Source organism: Ips typographus, linkage group LG11 (genome assembly GCF_016097725.1).
Source record: "Ips typographus isolate SLU linkage group LG11, UJ_Ityp_2.0, whole genome shotgun sequence".
NCBI lineage: Eukaryota > Metazoa > Arthropoda > Insecta > Coleoptera > Curculionidae > Ips > Ips typographus.
The window spans coordinates 588,117-609,357 of NC_138432.1; positions in this window are offsets into that span (position 1 = coordinate 588,117).

Genomic DNA, 21,241 nt, shown 5'->3' on the forward strand with positions numbered 1-21,241 from the left:
TGAAATTAATCCAATTATTTTTTAGCGCTATGAACTAATAAGGTGCGATAAAAAATGTTTCGCTGAGGAGGCGAATATTTCTGACACGACGCTTTCGACTTGTTGGTTGATGACGAACTACTAACACAAAAATTCGAGTTGTTTACATGACTAATTTTGATCGCGCGGTGCATACACGGAAATCCTTGCTTTACAGCATTTGGAAAATAAATTTCACACGTTCCATTTTTTATTTTTTAGGAATGGAAAATGGATCGTACATACTAACACATAAATAAGAGTTACAAATGATGCTAAAAATTAATTTTGTTATAAGACATGATATTGTATATTAAGCCTTAAGTAGCACCTTTTGTCTTATATTTCATGTAACACTGAGGACTATATAAGAAGGAAGCAGACTATGATGAGCTAGTATTGTTATTGGAACTCACGAAGGGCTTGGACATTGGACCATGTACTGATAAACTACAGGTAAAGAGTTTATCGATTGGACAATCCACATCACAAACATTAATAGGACATAGAAGATGATGATGTTAAGTGATGTGAGGTGCGAAGTTTTGCTCATAAGAATAAGTCTTGTCAAACTTTTCCCAGTGTTGCGTTATTTTTTCTGCCGGAAGCAAGGCGATTACGGTAAAGTTCATAATTTGAACTATAACTTTATTCTATAATATTGTTAGAATAAGTACTAACGTATTATTAAGAAATGATTGTATACAGTGTCCTTGGACAAACTTAATTGAGTACTATGGAATACTCACATATGTACACATGTAACTTTTTAAATTTGTGTTAAGCTAACGATATATTTTTACTACTGTTAAAATTTTTTAATTATTGTTCATATAAAACTGGGGAACAGTTTTTCTGGGGCGGAGGCATATGTCACGAATGGAAAATCCATTAATTCAAAAGATGGACTTATTAACTTAAAAACATAAGAGTATTCGAGGATTGCGAAATATTAAGCGCACGAGGCAAGGTCGCACCACGATGCACCGAGTGCATCATATCGGTGATGAGTCACTACCACCTGCTTTACAGAAATGTGAAAAACAAGCGACAATAACAAACTACGTCAGCCGATCAATCGGGTATAAAATACGCCGATTTTAGCAGTGTAGGATAGGTGTGAACCAATCGACGGTAGTGCGACCAGCTGACCCAAGAAGTCGAAATGTCGACTCTCCTCGAGAAAAGATCAAGTTAAGTAGTCCGTTCTCAAAAGTTGTTCCAACGCGAAAGTGACCAAGCCAGCCGCCAGAAAATGCTAAGTCCTTAGCTTATGAGTCTATGTAAATACAATTGTTAAATTGTCAACTTTTAGTGTGTTTATGACCGTATTGTACAGACCCATTTGTGTATACTGTATTTAATAGATTTAAGTGTTTAATAGAAAACTCAGTGTTTGATTCCATCCTTAAAACTGAGATCCCGGCGCGACGTTTAACGTCGTGAGTCAGTTTAATTAATGAATCCAGAAGGGCTCATAAATTAAACGTGTAACTCGTCGAAAATGTCTTCAGTAGATTTGGTGTGCCGTTAGAGTTACACTCTGATCAGGGACGAAACTTTGAGTCCAAGCTCTTTCAGAGGCTCTGTGACCTGCTAGCCATTAGGAAGACCAGAACAACGCCGCTTCATCCTCAGTCGGATGGAATGGCCGATAGATTCAATAAGACCATAGAGCAACATCTCTCAAAGGTTGTTGATCAGCATCAGAAAGATTGGTACCAGCATATTCCGCTCTTCTTGATGGCGTATAGAGCAGCAGTCCACAACTCAACGGGACAGTCACCATCTAAAGTTCTGTTTGGTCGAGAACTTCGACTTCCATGTGATGTGGTACGTTGACGAGTTGCAAGAAAGATTACATCTGGTCAGGGAAAGTTTGAATCTAGCTAGCGACAAGATGAAAGCTCGTTATGATCTTAGGGCCAATTCGGGAGGGTTTCACAAGGACGATAAAGTTTGGTTGTTTAACCCTCAGAGGAAGAAGGGTAAATCACCAAAATTAACACCGGTTTGGGAGGGACCCTACAATGTGGTAAAAAGGTTAAACGCGTCGTGTACAGAGTCCAACGCAGCCCCAAAGGCAAGATGAAAATTGTCCATCTGGACAGACTCAAGAAATACCAGGGACTAGATGAAGCGGATCGGGACGATCAGCTTTAAGAGGGAGGGATCTCTTAAAGCTGATGTGTTACGTTGTTGCTGGCAGTGTTACGGTTTGGGCCTACTATGCTCCATACTTACTGAACGAGCACTCGATTCGGGATGGATTCGATGCGCCGCAATGTCTGGCCTGGCGCGTGTTAACGTAGGCCGCCGTTAGAAAACGATACACCTAGAGGCATCTTCGATGTTCGACGCAAAAATTGTAGTAGTGTTTTTGGTAGCTGAATTAATTATTGTACGGAGGGTTTTGAAGTGTAAATAAATTTATTTCTTGTTGAGTTAAATTGACTTTGTGTAAACCCACGGGAAAACCGTAACAATACCAAATCGATATACACAGACCGGCAAAATTAGAGGAACGGTCAAAATTTAGAATTAGTTTAACGTCAATTTCCTCTTCAATCCTTCGCTCGATTTTGACCAACTTTTTTATGAATTGTATATTGATCCTTCTTGAATACATCTGTCATATTACGATTTTTAAATTGTTTGTCTTTATGTCATATCCAGGAACGAAAAGAAAGTAAGGAATTTTCTGTGCTCTTTGAGACACCCTGGGGAGAGAACAACTGAGAATTGAAAACAGTTTATAACATCAAATTGTAGCCCATTATTTTCTGACCATTTTTCTTTTTTATTCCCTCTGATATACCAATTATTAAAGAAAATACAGGGTTTCGACGAAAATTTGGATATTGATCTTATTTTTCGACACCTGCTTTAGAGGTAATTGCCATGGTTTCCTAATCAAATTTGCTATACGTCAATGGTTCTTGTTAAGCGAAAGTCAAGAACATTTATCATTTTGATTCTTAAAAATCCAACATGGGTGATATGGCTTCTACTGATGTGGCGAAGGCTGTAGCGTTGATTGAAATTGGTAAAAGTTACAGCGATGTTGCTGACATGTTAGGAAAATAAAAATCTACGATATATCGCGTAAAAGAGTACCGCAACTAAGAAGCGAACTGGAAGAAGAACAATTGCTCGGACCATTAGCAGAAGGCTTAAGGAAGTTGGTTTGAAGGCCTATAGAACCAAGAAAGCTCCATTTCTCCAGGCTAGGGAGCACGAAAATTGGGAAAATGATCAGTGAGCCAATGTTTTGTTCACAGATGAGAGTCGATTTTGGGTTAATTCCAACGACGGCAGGGAAAGGTTATATCGCCGCCGAGGAGAACAAGAGGAAAAATTTAATTTTACACCCACATCTCCTATGGTGGAGGCTCTGTGATGGTCTAGGGTGGAATATGCTTAGGGGCACGAACAGAGTGGGTGGTTGTTAATGGAGCTTTAAATGCAGATGGATACATTCGCGATGTTCTGCAAGAGCATGTCGTACCATTCGCCCTCCATATCGGAGAAAACCTTTTGCTAAAGCACGACAATGCCCGCCCTCACAAGGTTCGTTGTGTTTTTGACTTTTTGAATGTTGTCGGAATAAGGACAATGGCGTGGCCGGCATGTTCTCCAGACATTAATCCGATTGAACATGTCTGGGACATGTTAGGTAAACGATTAAGGTCCAAAACTCCTGCAGTAAAATCCCGAACAAGTAGCAGCTGCTCTGGTTGAGATTTGGAACATTTTCATCAAGACATGATTAATAATGTCATCAGAAGCATGAGGAGACGGATGACTGTCATGATAAGGGCTCGTGGAGGGCATACGCTTAACTAAAACAATTTTGAAAATGTTTTTGCTCTACAGGTTCTTATATTCTTGGCGTTTTGAATATTTACCTTCATGCATATTGTTCGTTAATTTATTGTTGTTGTGATTCTTTTGACCAGTTGACCTTTAAACACCCTCCGGTTTATTATAAAGCACAAATTGGATCAGTCCTAAGCCTGGATAAAGTGTGAAGGAAGCATTAAAAATTACATTCAACTAAATGTAAAAAAAGGGACTTTTTAATTATCGATGTATAATTTTAAGCATTCTTTACACAATAGGCTGATAGGTAAAAGTATGACGGGACCAATATTTAACTTAAAAAAGTTCTCAGAGAAATGACATTCGAGTGTCGACATTGGTGAAATTAATATAAATATTCACCTTTTCTTCGAAACCCTGTATTTTTTCTATAATTGAGATATCAGAGCGAATAAAAAAAGAAAATGTTGAAATCAAAGGGTCACAATTTGATGTTATAAAGTGATGTCAATGGTCAGTTGCTAAATCCTCAGGGTGTCTCAAAAAACACCGAAAATTCCTTAGTTCCTTTACGTCCTTGTATATGACATAAAGACAAACCATTTAAAAATAATAATAAGGCAGATGTATTCATGAAGAATCAAGCTGCAATACATAAAAAATATGAAGGAGAAAATTGATGTTAAACTAAGTGTAAATTTTGACCGTTCCCCTAATTTTGACGGTGTGTGTATTTCCATGTTTAAAATATACAAAAATGGTTAATATACAGGGTGTCCCGCGAGGTAAGGGACAAAATTTCACTACATGTTCTTTAGGTAAATTCGAGTCGAAAATGTTCTATGAACATGGGTCCGCAAATGCTTCCTTACCAAGATATGATTTTTTTAAGTTTAATAGTTTTATTGTGTTGAAAAGTACAATAACCTCACAAAAATATTTTTTTACAAAAAAAATTAATACCTCTTGGAAAATAACTGTTTATAATAATTGTTCAAAGTGCCCATTCTCCCATTGTAAGCATAGTCTAGCCCTTTTAATAATGTGGATGAGATCCATTGTAGTTTTTGGTACAAAATCACTATTAAATTTAAAAAATCATATCTCGGTAAGGAAGCATTTGCGGACCCATGTTCATAGAACATTTTTGACTCAAATTCACCTAAAGAACACGTAGTGAAATTTTGTCCCTTACCTCGCGGGACACCCTGTATTTGTATTATGTTTGTACATTCTTGTTTGTTTAGATATTATCCAGATCATTATAGGTTTGTTTGTTTCTTTAATGTGTTTGTAGTTTTTGCCAATTATTGTAATGTTACTAATTTTAAATATTAAATGTTACCATGGTTAATTAGGTTTAGTAAAAGTGAATCCTTTATATGAATATAAACATTTAAATCAAGAGTAAAAGCGCTATTAAAAGTAATATTGTTCCTCAAAAACCTTATACCTCACTTTGTTAAAGTTAAGTAGAATGTACCAAAAACTTATTTACAACGTATGCGTTAATAAATAATTGTGAGTCTGGTTTTGAAATTAAAATAATTATGTATTTATTTTGAGTTTTTATTTTAATATTATTACTTATTTAATTTGCAAATATTCCTAGAAAACAAACTAGGTTTTTTTGTAAGAAAAATAATTTGTAGCCGGTGTGAGACAAAGTTCTCAAAATTGATAAAATTCTCGAAAAATCTAAATTAGTATGCTCCTTCCCCCTTTTGTCATAGATTATAGAAAAAATATCCAACAAAAATTCCTGTAAACATAATATGGATGCTTTAAAACGTTTTTCTACAAACGGATTAAAATAGCATTTTAACGCACTAGTGCTTTAAAGAAGCGTTTTAAAGCACTGTTAAAAGTAAACAAATAATTAAATGCTATTTCGTACTATTGTAGGGACTTCTTGGACCAACGTGGCAGCCTCATCAATCTGTTCCATGGCACTTTCTTCATTCATTTATGCGACGAAGTTCATATTAACACGTATTAAAAGGTATATTCACAAAATGTTTAAAACTGGTTGAAAACTTTCAAACAAATTAATTTTTTGAGGGCAACAATGATCTTTATGGAATTATTGACAAATGGTTTGATTGTTTGCAGAAAAAGAATTTCTCAAATACAAAGAATCATAGAAATTTTTAATGCGTTTGTAGAAAAAAATACTGTATGGTATTCGTGTTAAAAGTGTTATTAAGGGATTTATGCGAATTGCAGAAACTTTCACATGTATGTCTTAAAAACATTTTTAACATTCATATCATAAATAGCTATTATAGAAGCTTTTTAAATGGGTTCTCTGTAGGTGATGATTTCAAAACAAGTTGCAATAAATAGACAGATATTACAATGTACTAGATATTTTAAACATTTTAAAATATCTAGTAGGTACGTTGTACGACTAAAGTGCATAGATAGAAAAGGATGCGTCACAAAAATTTCAGAATACTAACTTAGGTGGTTTTTGAGATATTTGCAATAATGTCGGACAAAAAGTTGAATTTGAATCTATTTTGTTTAAGCTATACTATTATTCGTTAAAATTAGTATAAGAAAACAACTTTGTTGTGTAAATAACAATATGACGGCAGTACATATGATAACCCAATTGAAAGCCTTAGGGAGGTCACATTTTTTTGAATCTCCCCATTCAGTCGTAAATTAACTCGCTTATTTGAAACATTTTCTATAGACACATTATAGAACGGAAAATAGACAATAAATAAGGCTATCACGTTATGTTAGATCTTCCCGTTTGTCGCCAGAAGGCGTCAAAATCAATCCTCTAAAATCCCTAGAAGGTTAATTACTGATCAGACAATCTAAACATAATATTCTTGTAAATTTAGGACACTAAACTGACATTTGTAAATCTGGTACTAAGTTAGTTTTTGGGCCAAATTTTGAGCGGGAAGTTCTACAAAAAATATATCAAAAGCGTTATTCCAGTAAGTTTAAGCAACCAAATTGACATTTTTAAAATAGGTAGACTTCAGAAATTAGCTTTATAAGTGCAAATTTCAAAAGAAAAACTTCTGGAATAGTCCAGTAAAGTAAGGTTGATGATGGTAACCAAAACACATTATTAAACTCCAAATGGCACAATTCTGCCATAATTTGCTGGGAATTCAACAGAATTTTGAGTACAATCCAAGAATGTGATAACAGCTTTATTCAGGTTCATGACTATGAACCGTTCAGGAACTGTTCTCGAGCTGATTTGGGCCATCTACATGGATGAGATATGTGTTGCTGTGTACTGATTATATAGACAGCACTATATAAAAATTAACGTGCATATAGTCCAAACCCATATTCAAAACAGTTCAGAATCAAAAACGCGAACAAAGTTAATATAAAAGAAAATCTATTTAAATTAACAAAGATGTGATTGACTTACGGTACAACGGAAAGTGGATTAGGCATGCCAACATCAATTTAATTTTCAAAACTCTTTTATTTATCCTTTTTATCCCATTATCAATCGAGTTATTTCCTAGTGGAACACTCTGTATGTAAGATTGAAAAGTTTTTAGACAAAATTCGTACGCGTTCAAAATTGGAAAGTTGCAGAAATTTATACCAAATACCAAATAACGGTATACAGGGTGATTCCAAAGTTGGTGCTTTCCTTTCACCTGCGAATAGGGCTTCAAAAAATAAAGTTTTTTTTCCTTTGACGCTTTTTCGAAATATGAACAATAACGAAGATACAGGGTGTCAAAGTTTTACTGAAAAAATAAAAATGTTATGATTTTGGCCAAACCACTTGAAGTAATTAAACAAAATTTTGTAGGTGTCAGTAGGTACGTGGAAAGAAAATTTTCCAAGAAACAACAATTTTTTTGGGTTTACCAGTGGCGCGCGTATAATTTTTTTAAAACGTTTTCGAAAAAAAAAATTTCCCTACTAGTTTTTTTTTCAACATAAAATTTATTATTGAATTCCTTGTTCAATTCTAAAAATAAAACCCCTTTTATTATTTTTTCCTACGAAGCACCGCTATCGAGTAAAAAAATAAAAACCATCTAAATGCATGTCTAAAATTAAATGCTGTTTTAATTTAAAATGTGAAATTATTACAACTTAGTTCAAAGGCGGCTGAAATCTTTTGTTTATGTTTATGTCTGTTGATAAAGAATAACCTGTAGTTAGTTAAAATTAAATTTATGTTATTTTTTATTTTTTTTTTCAGTAAAATTTTGACACCCTGTATCTTCGTTATTGTTCATATTTCGAAAAAGCGTCAAAGGAAAAAAAAGCTTATTTTTTGAAGCCCTATTCGTAGGTGAACGGAAAGCACCAACTTTGGAATCACCCTGTATAATTTTTCTACTTTTTAACTTTCAGTGATTAGGAAATTAACTTGTTCTGAAAATATTTAGAATGTTAGTATCTGTTTAAATTGCAATTCTTTGATAAAATCATTTTCCGATTACAGAATTGTTATCAATATTCCGCCTTAAACAGAGTTTCATTAAAACTTTCAGCTCAAAGTTTGGTTAAATTGTGACTACTGTATTGAACCTATAAATTGAAACTTTCAATTTTAACCTGGAAAATGTAGTTAATTTCCTATCCTACAGCACACTTTATTCTAGTTTGTAAAACCATAACTTTCATTTATTACGTTAAAAACTGTAATGATACCCATTGATGACTTTTTCAGTATTTGTTTCATCCCTACGTAAAAATAATCAATTCTGGCGATGCATATATGAAAATATAGAATATTTTTTCAACTACAGCTTTTATCGCGATTGTTTTTAGGAATAACATTTTTTCATACTATACGATTGATTATAGTTACATATACAGTATGTCACGTTAAGTGCCGCCATAAAAACATACTTCATTTCGTCAGAAGTATTCAAAAATGTACGAGGTAATTTCATCTGATTGTGTTCTTCTTAAATGTATAAAAAATAGTTATTTTGGTTTTTCTAATCGACATTTTCCGTTTTTTCTTTTTGAGTCAACATGGGGTAAGACACTTTCAAAGTACAGGGGGATTGATTGAATTTTGACCACGCCCTTAACTTTCTTAATTTTGATTTTAGCAAAAAACGTTAAATACAAAACCAGTAGATATTTAGGTCTACTTTATTTTTAGATAAACAGTTATTATACAGGGTGTCCCAAATTTGAGTAATAAACCAAACTTATGTTTTTTTTAAATACGATGACCAACTTTTTAATCTATATTTTAATTCTACGTCAAATTCTAGGCCTAATTGATGTAAAATGTCTGTATCGATATTCAAATGTTTCCGCAGCAGAGTCCTTGATTGATTGAATTTTAACCACCCCCTTAACTTCCGTATTTTTGATTTTAGTAAAAAAACTAGGTGTAGCAACAGTTATAGATATTTGGGTCTACTTTTACTCTTATATAAACAGTTATTATACAGGCTGCCCCAAATTTGAGTAACTAAATTAAACTTTAATCACATAGTCGAGGAAACATTGTTAAAGTAACAGATGCTGCGGAAACAGTTGAATATCTATACAGACATTTTACATCAATTCCTAAAATTTGACGTAGAATGCAAATATCGGATAAAAAGTTGGTCATTGTGTTTAAAAAAACATTTTTAACATTTTTAACAAGTTTGGTTCGTTACTAAAATTTGGGACACCCTGTATAATAACTGTTTATCTAAGAATAAAGTAGACCTAAATATCTTCTAGTTTTGTATTTAACGTTTTTTGCTAAAATCAAAATTAAAGAAGTTAAGGGGGTGGTCAAAATTCAACCAATCAACAACGCTGCTGCGGAGACAGTTGAATATCGATACAGACATTTTACATCAATTAGGCCTAGAATTTGACGTAGAATTCAAATATCGGATAAAAAGTTGGTCATCGTATTTAAAAAAACATAAGTTTGGTTTATTACTCAAATTTGGGACACCTTGTATAATAACTCTTTATCTAAGAGTAAAGTAGACCTAAATATCTACTGGTTTTGAATTTAACGTTTTTTGCTAAAATCAAAATTAAGAAAGTTAAGGGGGTGGTCAAAATTCAATCAATCACCCTGTACATATCATTGTAGCAATCAATGATAACTTCTTGACCCTGTTTTTTTTTTCGTATTCGAAAAAAATAGAACATTTTCGATTAGGAATGGTGTTTTCCCCTTGCACGACATTTTATAACTTTGCCATTTAATTATGTTCTTCCATTCTTAAAATCTTCCATTTCACCTGTTGTAGGTATACGTGAGAAATCAAGATGCCAAAAACGGACGTCATTTAAGAAAGGTAAAATTCGAAATATACCTAGACTAGACAAAATATGAATCATAAACTGTCCTTTTATTACAACTCTTTATATTTATGGTTTCCTTTCTTGCAATCTTATTTACAACTTAACTGGCTCGATAAAGAAAAGGTAGGTTTGCATGGTTCCTTTTTTTGCTTTGTTTGGTGATGCCGATATTGTACCTGAGTTTCTTGTCCTAGAAGCTTTTCGTAACACTCCGTTTCCTACAAAACAGTCTCAAGTCTACAACCATATCAGTCACCACTCAACTGAAAAGTACTAGTATTGGTGTAGGGTTGTTCCAGCATTTTCCAACTATTTGAAATTCTTAACTCTGTGTTCTGAATCTGCTCCTGCAAAGAAGGTAAGTCTAGTTCCAAAGCATTATCATAATAATTATACGTTTGGTATAACCTGTGGTATAACTTTTCCAAAAATAACTTTTTTGTACTGCTTTCATTGTTCATTATTTGTTGTTTGCGCTGTTGCATAATGCTTACAAAATGTTAATAACATGTTTTCTATGGCACACTTTCATTTACAAAGTTATGCTATTGTTTTTTTGGAAAAGGCAACTTTTTAATGAAAAAAGAAGCTATTAATGCATGTTGATTTTTGATGCTTAATAGTTTTGATCTCAATTTATCTCCACCCGATTATGATTAATTTTTTGGACGATTCTACCAAGTTACATTAAAATACAATACACAAAATCAGCTTAAGAAAATGTACGTGAAATTATACAACTTTTATATACAACTTTTTTTTCTACGAGCAATAATAACGATTTTCAGACAACAACTGAAGGTAGTATAAAAAAAGTTATAGGTAATTTACTTAAACTGGCTAAACTTTGCTTTAATCGGTATAACACGATCAAACACGTAATGATAATTCTTTTGTTGCTATGGTTGAGATAGATTTAAGGAGATGAGCATATAGTTATCATCGTTAATTTACGTTAGTCTAGACAGAATATGAATAACAGGGTCTCTGTTTATTAGGGCTCTTTATTTTTATGGTTCTTCCTGGCAGAGAAATCTTATTTACAGCTTGGCATGATTCATTCTTTGTATCCTGGGTTTCTTTACCTAGAAGCATTTAAGGTAACACTACGACAGTACGAAACAGTCTTAGTACAACCTTTAAACTGAAAAGTGCAGGTACTGGTGCAAAGTTGTTTTAGAATTTGAAAACTATATGAAATTTTGAATTGTATATTCAACTGAATCTGCTACCGCAAAGAAGGTAAGTCCGGCTGTAAACATGTTTTTACTAAGTTAGGTACCTTTTAAAAGGAGAGTTTACAAATGTAAAGAGTTAATTGCTTTAATGGAAACTTCTGTGTTTTGCAAGTAAATTAAATTTGAACGTGTAAACATGGACTTGCATGCAAGTTGTATGTATACAGATTCAACTTGCACGCAAGTCGAGGTGTGCACTTGCAAATTTAATGTACTTGCACCCCAGTTTTTATTAGCGCAAAATGGAAGTTAATTATGAATTTATCAAAAAAAGTACTTTCGTCTTTTGGTATGAATAGAGATAAATAAGATAATTTATTCCAACAATATTCCCCAGCCTTAGTTATTAATTCTTTTAAAGTTTTATTCGCAACAATTAAGTTGGTATCATCAGCATATTTAATCATAGTCTGGCTGGATAAATTCATTAACAGCCATAAATTATTAATAAATACAATGAACAAGATTGGACCCAATATACAACCTTGTGCAATTCCTATATCATTGGATAAAATTAACAAGAAAATCACTCTGACCATTTGTCTTTTGATATTGATGTAAGATTTAAACCATTTTATTATATTACCTTTATTACAACTTATCCAACTTTTTCTTCCAAATCATATGCTTAGGATATCAAACACCCCACTATGTAATTGAGAAATTGTTTATTTTTGTTCTAGACTTACATTTAAGTACTTTCTTGCAATATATTGCTGGGCCTCCCTTCTTCCCTGGAGACCATTGGCACTAACTGAACGTTATCGATTGCTAACTGCTTCATCTGCTCATTTCATTTCCAATATTTACTTATGCATACAAGTAGTTCACAATCCTCATTTAACGTTAATGTAGCATTGATGCGGTCAACAGCATTTTCCAGAGATTAAACGTTTTGGTGGATTGATTATACAGACTTTTTGCCTTTTGACCGAAATTGTTGTTTTAGAAAAACCGACTGGCTTGAAAAGAAATTTATGTTGCTTTGAAATTATGTAATCCTTTGTTGGTAAACAGGGCATTGATAATCTCTTGCTGAATGCTTGCTAATCTCATAATGCAAAAAGCAATAAAAAGTTAAGATAGAAACATACCTTGTGGTTCTATCTCATTCTGGAGCTATAGCACTGAAATTTTGAAAATTTCATTTTTAGACTTCAATTCAAAACAGTTGAATTTAGATGAGAGTCAGGAATTTTCATAATGTAATAATATATAACATCAGGAAGAGCTAGAGCATCCTGCTGAGTTGTTCTAAACTTTTAAAATTTTTCGTCCTCGTTTTTATTTCGTCTGTTCATTCATTTCATTTGAAAATAATCGTTTGGTTACGTGTATTGAAACTGATTCAATAATTATGCAGCAATTCATTAATTATAGGATTTTGTTTGTTTCAGACCATGCCGCAAATCAAAGAGGTCCCAAGGTTGGAGATGATGAGTCTAAAAACCATCACGACTTCATTGATCAGCCTGCCATCCAAAATTGGGTCGGATAATTGGAGCAAACCACGCTTCCAAAACCTCTTAAACTATCTTAGCGACGCCCTGCTAACATACGTTCCGGTAAACTTATATGATTCACTTGTCTTTGCGGTGATACAGGCTTTTGAGGAGCTTTTAGAAAGATATGAAGAAGACACCTGGGCACCATACGTAGGGCTATCCGAAACTCAAGCAGCGGTTAAATTAATTGAGGTAATTTTGAATCGTAAGTTAAGACACTTGTACCTACCGCAATGGCCTTACGAAATTCATGATATCATTGATAATAATGTGGGAAATTATAAGTTGCCGCCGCCACTGGCAAAAGCCAGACGGACGAGAGGAGGCGAAGGGGACGCGGGTCGAGATGGTGTAAACAACAAAGTGCGCGAGCGCGACCGCGACAGTGAGTGGTAAGACGTACGAACTGAACGACGAAACGACGCGCAAACGTTTACTAAACGACGAACGTTTTATTAATTTCTATCATAATTACCATTTCCTCAATATAGTTATTTTGTTTTACGGGTGTGTCTTTGCGTTATCCACAACAACCCACATATTTTTGGGGGCTCAACCGAGATTTGAACGAGATTTTGAAGATAAGAAGAAAGAAGACAATTTTTCAAGCTGAAGTTACGACGGGTGCTGTATCGAAAATCACCAAGGTTGCTTTGTGGATTCGTTCAGGCGAATTTGAAGACGTAAGACGACGAAATAAAAAAGAAAACCGTTCAATATATAAATGAAGAATCAAGGTAAGGTTTTTACAACAATTTAAACGAGGATTTAAAGTGTTTTTGGCCGTTTTTAAAAAAAAAACAATCTGAGTTTTCACTTGACGATTATTGACGATTTTGAACAGTTATTTTATGGACTTTAATGAAAATATTGAACTTTTATTCAGACTTTGTTTGTAAAACAGTGCGCGCTGCCTTAAAACTTGACAATTGACTATTATTAGTGTTTTAAATGAACTCAAACATGGTTTTTCTAGGAGATATCGTGGCGGTAGCAGAAAATATTAAGACGGCCCAGTTTTCTGTTATCAAAAAGCTCTATAAATTTATTTATGAACAAGAAGGTGATGGTAGGTCAGTTAGGAAGAAGCTCAAGGAGTTTAGCGGATTTAATTTCCTATTAGATAGTCAAGATTTGACCAATAAGTATAAATATCTAAAAGACAATTTTTCTACCAGTGACTTAATCAGTTTTGCAAACATTTTACGCGTCAATTACGAGCTTCAACAAGATGAATTAATCAAAGAAATTTGCAATTGTTTGACCGATTTGACCGTTTTGCAAGAAAAACAAGATGAAGAGGAAGATGAAGAAAATGATGACGAAAACGAGGAAAATGATGACCATGATGCAAACAGTATAAACGAAAGAAACACTAAGCGCGTTGTAGGTACTAAGAAAAAGGCGACAGATGATGAAGATCGTAGTTCTGTTTGTTCTACTGACCCAGAACTCCGTTGTGCCCAGTTTTCCATGTCTTTTCGTGATATAGAAGAGTCAGTGAAACTTTTTGATGGTTCAAAAAAGTATCCTATAGAGAAATGGATTTCTGACATTGAAGATATGGCTGAACTTATGAAATGGAGCGATCTTCATTGCTTAATTTTTGCAAAAAAGCGTCTTGATGGATTGGCCAAGCCTTTTATTCAAAGTGAGGGAGGTGTTAAGTCTTGGAATAAGCTTAAAAACCTACTTAAAGAAGAATTTTCATCAAAATTGAATAGTGCTACCCTTCATAAAATGTTAGCCGAAAAACAGCTGAAAATAGGTCAAAGTGTACAAGAATACTTTCTTGAAATGAAGGAGCTTGCCTTTAGAGGTAATATAGAAACGGATGCCCTCATTCAGTATGTGATTGATGGAATACCCTCAGATAGTAACAAGGTTATTCTTTATGGAGCTTCAGGTTTGGACGAATTTAAAAACAAATTAAAAGTGTTTAGTGAGTTACGAGAAAAATCATCTGCTCAACGAGAAAAATCATACAGTCAACGTAAAATGTCAGGAGCAGAATCACGACCTTCTCATAACTTCAGTAGGAGAACTGATTTTCCAAAACCGAAGAACAATTCATCCACCGTTAGATGTTTCAACTGTGGAGATGTTGGCCAAATCAGATGCATGCCAAAGAAAGGCTGAAGGAAGTAAATGTTTCCGTTGTAATAGTTTTGGACATAAATCTTTTGAGTGTCAAAACAATCCAAGGGAGCAGAAAAAGACCGAAGTCGCTACAGATCGAGCAAATGCTGGAGTCAGAAAAATTGATGACATTGAAAATTCAGCAACCTGCAACCAAACCTACAAAGATGTCAAAATTGATGATGTTCAGTTTAGAGCATTTATCGATATAGGAAGTGACGTTCATCTTATTAGACGACAAGCTTTGGAGAGAATAAACTTGCCCACCTTGGAGGAGACAAATACAATTTTAAACGGATTTGGAGGATCATTAATAAAAGCTTTAGGAAAATTTTCATGTAATGTTGTAGTTGATGATGAGCATTTTGATTGCATTATGTTTGTTGTACCTGATCATGTAATGTTGGATGATGTGCTTCTTGGCAACAGGCTGTTGGAATATGCTGACATGTTCATTTCCAAAAGTGACGGATTGGTTCTTAGGAAAAAGGAAATTCCTACTCAAGAAAATGTCTTGCACATAATGAGAATAAATGTTGATGATGGACACGAACTTGATATTGACCCTTCAGTTAGTCATCAAATCAAACACGAAGTTAAAGAGTTGATTAAGAATTACCAGCCTAATGCGATAAAGACAACCAATATCGAAATGTCAATCTTTCTAACAGACGAAACTCCAATTTTCCATAGTCCCAGGAGGTTACCTTTTAAAGAGCGTGATATTGTCGACCAACAAGTGGAACAGTGGATTCAAGATAGGATTGTTGAGCCGTGCAGTTCCGAATTTGCTTCTCAGGTCGTAGTAGTCAAGAAAAAGTGTGGATCTCCACGGGTGTGTATTGATTACCGGCAAATCAATAAAAAGATCATCAAGGATAGATACCCTTTACCATTGATAGAAGATCAGCTAGACCGGCTTCAAGAAGCTAAAGTATTTTCTACTATTGATATGAAGAATGGTTTTTTTCATGTTGGGGTCGATGAGAAAAGCAGAAAATATACATCGTTTGTGACCCACCGAGGACAATTCCAATTTTTAAAAGTGCCGTTTGGTTTATGTAACTCTCCGGCTATATTTCAAAGATTTGTGAATCATGTGTTTCGAGACTTGATAGTAAAAGAAATTACCCTGCAGTATATGGATGACCTTATTATACCCGCAAAAGATGACATTGAAGCTTTGGAAAGGTTAAAGTTAGTTTTGAAAACCGCACAAGACTACGGACTGCAAATTAATTTAAAGAAGTGCCAGTTCATAAAGAAGTCAGTAGAATTTCTTGGACACAGGATAGAAGGAGGCAAGATTTACCCGTCAGAAGAAAAGATTCGTGCTGTTGTTAAATTCCCTCTTCCTACCACCGTCAAGCAAGTACAAAGTTTTTTGGGACTCACCAGTTATTTTCGAAAATTTATTCCTAACTATTCAATTATAGCTAAGGATTTGAGTGACCTATTGAAAAAAGATGTCCAGTTTGTTATTGGCAACAAAGAATTAATTGCTTTTGAAAGACTTAAAGAAGCTTTAACAAACAATCCGGTTCTAAATATTTATCGTCAGGGAGCTGAGATGGAACTTCATACAGACGCTTCAGCTGATGGTCATGGAGCTATTTTACTACAGAAGTCTTATGAAGATAATCAGCTACATCCAATCTACTACATGAGCAAGAAAACTACTGATGCTGAACGAAAGTATTCAAGTTATGAATTGGAGGTGTTGGCTATAGTGGAGGCCTTAAAGAAATTCAGAGTGTACCTGTTGGGGTTTCCATTCAAGATTATAACCGACTGTGCAGCCTTCGAGAAAACTATGAATAAAAAGGACCTAACAACACGAATTGCTCGATGGGCTTTACTACTTGAAGAATTTGACTACACTATTCAACATAGATCCGGCACAAGAATGAGACACGTGGATGCTTTAAGTCGCTATCCGGTCATGTTTGTAACTGAAAATTCTGTTTTGTCAAGGATTAGGAAGCTGCAACAAGAAGACCCGTCGCTGAAGCCAATAATCCAAATTCTGAATTCAAGACCTTATGAGGATTATTTTATACAGAATGGTGCGTTATATAAAACTTTGGATGACAAAAATGTCTTGGTATTGCCTGATGCCATGCAGTTCGAAATTATCAAAAATGCACATGAATATGGACTTTTCGGTACGAAGAAAACTGAGGGAATAGTGAAAAAAGACTATTTTATCCCAAAGCTGAAATCCAAGATTGAGAAGTTAATAAGCAGCTGTGTATCATGTATCTTATCCAATCGCAAAAGAGGAAAGCTGGAAGGCTTTTTACAACCAATTGTAAAAGAGGCTGTTCCATTACACACTTACCACATAGACCACCTAGGACCTTTAGAATCGACGAGTAAAAATTACAAACATATTTTGGCTGTAATTGATGCATTTACTAAGTTTGTGTGGCTTTACCCTACAAAATCGACCACCAGTAATGAAGTTATAGCGAAGTTGATGCTTCAACAAAAGAATTTTGGAAGCCCGAATACTATCATCTCAGATCGAGGCACTGCGTTTACATCACAAGAATTTCGAGATTACTGTGCTGAAAATGACATTAACCACGTGTTAATTACTACAGGATTACCCCGTTCTAACGGCCAGATAGAACGCATCAATTATATTGTGATTTCCGTACTTACAAAGGTAAGTTTGAAAAATCCGCAGAAATGGTACAAGCACGTAGATCACGTCCAGCAAGTCATTAACTCAACTTATCAACGTTCTATAAAGACAGAACCCTTTAAATTGATGTTTGGCGTGCCTATGAAGAACAAAGAAGACCTGCGAATAAGGGAAATAATTGAAGATGAGATTCTAGAAGAATTTGATGAAAAAAGAGAAGAGTTAAGACAGCAAGCAAAGCAGCAGAACCGTAAGACCTACAATTTGAGACGAAGACCAAGCCGACAGTACAATCTAAACGATTTGGTTGCTATTAAACGAACTCAAGTTGGACCAGGCTCCAAATTGAAGCCCAAGTACTTAGGACCTTATAAGATTACAAGGATAAAAGGAAAGAATTCTTATGATGTCGAAAAAGTTGGCTTCCACGAAGGACCTATGCGAACTTCAAGTTGTACAGAATTTATGAAGCCATGGAGCCAGCATCTTGACGACCCAAGTTTCTTTGACATCGAGTCACCCGAGACGAGTGACCTACAGGACGGCCGAGTTGTGGGAAATTATAAGTTGCCGCCGCCACTGGCAAAAGCCAGACGGACGAGAGGAGGCGAAGGGGACGCGGGTCGAGATGGTGTAAACAACAAAGTGCGCGAGCGCGACCGCGACAGTGAGTGGTAAGACGTACGAACTGAACGACGAAACGACGCGCAAACGTTTACTAAACGACGAACGTTTTATTAATTTCTATCATAATTACCATTTCCTCAATATAGTTATTTTGTTTTACGGGTGTGTCTTTGCGTTATCCACAACAACCCACAATAATTTATCGAAATTGACTGGTTTAGTGGCACTAAATTTGACATCTTTTCAAGAGGGCCCAATTTTTGCAGATCGTCAAAGAAAAATTTTAAGCGGTATTAAAACCATGACAAATTTACGCCATGTTTGCATATTCTTTTACTGTAACGACGACATAATTAAGGCTATATCGGAAAATTGTTTACAAATCCGCTCTATTGATATTACTGCATCTTGGTCGACTACTTGTCAAAGTGTTGACTATTTGCTTAAATGCAAACGATTACAAAAAATACAGCTGTATGGCACGTCAATATCGGAAGAGGGTTATGCGCGTTTGATTTCACATCTGCCAAATTTACAAGATATCGGTAAATGTGACAACATGAAAACTATCGTTAAGTATCTAGATCAGCCACCGTACAATCATATTAAAAGGTTAATTATACAAGAAATGCAAGCCGAAACATTAAGCTTGCTGGTCAAATTTTTCCCACAGCTTGAGTGTTTATCTTTAACTATCAATAACAATATCCATAAAACTGTAGATTTCAGTCGGCTTATACATTTCACTTGTTTAAGAAAATTGAGACTTTTTGGAAGTTATCAGATTTCACAAAGCTTTACACAAGTTATTAAGGTAATTGGTGAAAACCTAGATCACCTTCATTTGGAAAACTTTCAATCAATTTCATTCGACTCTATAGTGAAAATTGGAAACTATTGTCCTAATTTAAGAAGTTTAGTTTTCCATGACATAACTAATATTAGGAAAGATGAATCTGTCACCGTGTCAGAGCCCCACTCCTTTGCTAAATTAGAAAGTCTATTTTGGAGAGTATTCTTCTGCGAAAATGCCCTAAAACTTATTCTGAGCAAAGCCGTTAACATCAAATACGTCCATATGTACTCCGTCAAATTTGTGATTTTTTTTTGCGAAATTCACATTATTTTTCCCCAATACTCGATTTCCGCATAGTCCATGTAGTTAGTTATGAAAATGATATCTCTTTGCAGCAATTTCACGGTCACAGCTTTATGAATTACAGGAAATCGATAATATTACATATCAAATTTTCAGCAAAAAGGTTAACCGCATTTACACTGGCCGAAAACTCTGAACAAATTGCTCAATCTTTTCGACAATCTCCTCCGGTCAATAGCTATCATGAAGGTGTCAAGTGTTTCGTCAAGAAATCTCGGAGATATTAGGAGTTTGTGTTTGAAGTAAGGGCTTCTGCCGGATGGGTTTCAATTTCTGAGGGCGGATCAATTCTAGCTTTGGCCATTTTACAATTATTACACAACAATTTAAAGCCAGAACACAAGGACCATACAAATCTCATTTCTGGAGAATCCCAACATTAAGAACAGTGAATTATTCAAATCAAAATAAGTTTCTCACACTCCTTAAATGTCCCAGAAACCCTGATCACACGGTCACTTTCCATTCTGAACACTCAATACTCCGATGTATTCGTAGGGAACTTTGGTCTTTGTCTGATTCTGTTCTTCAGAATAACTAGAATAAAATTTTCTTCAAATTGTTACAGGGAATTTTATATTCTTTACATTCCAAACGATTGTCGTTATTAACTAAGAAATTACAGAACCTATACTTAAAGTATAAAACAAGTTTTTACACTTAAGTTTAATATATGTTCTGTAATTTAATAGATAAAAATTACAATATTTAGAGATATAAAGAAAATAGGGTTTCCTGTGATTATTTGAAGAAAATTCTATTTTGGATATTCGGAAGGAAAGCGTCAAACAAAGATCAGGGTTTTCTATGGATACTTATGAGTCTTGAATGTTTATAGAAATGAATGTTACCGTGTGGTCAGAGTTTCTGGGATACTTAAGAAATGTCAAAAGGTTCTTTTGTTTTTAATCTTTCACTGTTCCTACTGTTGGGATTCTCCAGAAACGAGAGTTGTACCGTTCTTGCGTTCTGGCATTAAAATTGTTCATTTTTGTTTTAAATGTTGTGTGATGATTGTAAAATAGCCAAAGCTCGAATTGATTTGGAGATTGGAGACAAATCTAAACATAGTAATGGGGAGTCCTCAGAAACTAAAACCCTTCCGGCCAAAGATCAGCCCTTATTTCAGACAACGACTCTTATACCTTTATTCGTTTTTGAGAAAACCCTTGACTTCTTCATGCGAAGCTAAGATCTACAGGAGAGTGTCAGGAAAAGTTTCAGCAGGGTGTTCAGAGCTTTCGGCCAGCGTAAATGTGGCAAAGCTTCATGTAAACTATACACGATATAAAAAAATCAATAGACTTTTTAGACACTCTGTATATAAAACATTAAGTGAGTTCATTCATATCTATGACTTGTTAGTCATTAATACAAATTTCGTTGGGCTCTGACTCGGTGATTTCAAGTGTACCAATTACCTAAGAGTTTTAAGAAACTTAACTTACTGAAACAAACTTTGTTTTTATTTTGATAAACAGCAAGCTAAGAGTTTCGGAGTGATGATGACAAAATTTTAAGCATAATGAAAATAATTTATTTGTTTATTATGTGTTACAAACAATTAAATTTCGAATTTTGATTGTGAAAAGATCGGGCCATTACAGCGGCATTGTTTGTTATTTTTTGTTTAGTTGATAAATATATTTTTTCCTCTAAGAGTATTTAAATAAAAATTGTGAATATATTTGTATTATTTTTGTATATTCTTGTTTGTTTAGATATTATTTAGGATATTATAAGTTTGTTTGTTTCTTTAATGTGTTTGTAGTTTTTGATAATTGTAATGTTACTAATTTTA